Source organism: Pteropus vampyrus, unplaced genomic scaffold, assembly GCF_000151845.1.
Source record: "Pteropus vampyrus isolate Shadow unplaced genomic scaffold, Pvam_2.0 Scaffold506, whole genome shotgun sequence".
Lineage (NCBI taxonomy): Eukaryota > Metazoa > Chordata > Mammalia > Chiroptera > Pteropodidae > Pteropus > Pteropus vampyrus.
Window position 1 is genome coordinate 20,052 of NW_011889287.1, and position 1,309 is coordinate 21,360.

The following is a 1,309-nucleotide window of genomic DNA, read 5'->3' on the forward strand; positions in this document are numbered from 1 at the left end:
ACAGCTGAATATATATGTTTTATGAAGTAGGCCATAGTTGAGAGAAAATAATAATAAATTAGGATATTTCTTACAATTACATGTAAGCAGATTTATTTTTATGCTTCTGTCTATGGGCAGAGAGAGAAAATGATGAGAAACTATATTACATTCTAGTCATACAAATAATGCAATACACAAACTTAAAAAACTAAAACTGATGTTCCCTCTGTAAAAATATCTGCATTTAATCCAAGTCATAAGGAAGTCTGTGTGACAAGTCTACAACTTTATTGCTATTACATTGAGAATTGGAGGTTTTGGGCAAATGAACTTTATGGCATGAGTTGAAAAATACCAATTTTTCTAGTGACATCAGACAAAATCATTTGTAGGTCATAATTAAAGATATAATAAATATTTATCTCCCAAGGAATACATCCATAAATATTTTTTCTCAGATTAAAAATTATTTTCTTGAAACACATGAGACAATACTCGCCACATTGATAGCATAAAGATAGAGATTGGGAGTGAGTATTGATTGGGAATTCAGCTTCTCTTATTCAGCTGCTAACACTGTTACATATGATGAAGACATGCTATAATTTATAACTCTCCATTGGTATCAGTTCTAACTAATTTCATTCTCTTATAACTTGGCAATATTTTCCATCCTGTATCTAAAGGCACGTAATGTTGTTCTATCAGGATCTAGACAACTATATCATAATATTGTGATAATTCTTTAAATTTTGTACAATGTTTGGATTGACACAAGATTTCATTATTTTATTTCTCTGCATATATTACAACTTACTCTATTTTTATGCTAATATACCTAAGACAGGCTAACAGATTAACAACAGAACTTAACAAAACCATCTCCTACCCTTTTCCAAACACACAAATAATGCCTATATTATTTGTATGATTGAAGAGAGCTAACTACAAAATTATGTAAAGAGCTAATAAACCTATGTGTAATTATGCAAAATAATCACACTGTCCACAGCTGAAGGATGCCTATTGAATTATTAGAGAGAAGAAATACATAGATTTTAACATTAATAAGTCCAAAGGAGTGCATATAGTTCAATGAATTTGGTGCATGTGTGTGTATAAGCTCTCATAATACTTTCATGTGAATGATTGTTAAAAATTTTGGAGTGTGATGTCATGCATTAATTTATATCCATTTTATTACAAATCGGTGAGGTAGATAGAACACATATGCATGCTCCTATTTTAGAGGAAGAAGGAAACTTCAGTTATTTCACCATTAGAACCCTTGAACACTAGTCCGAGTAGCATATATGTGACTGGAACA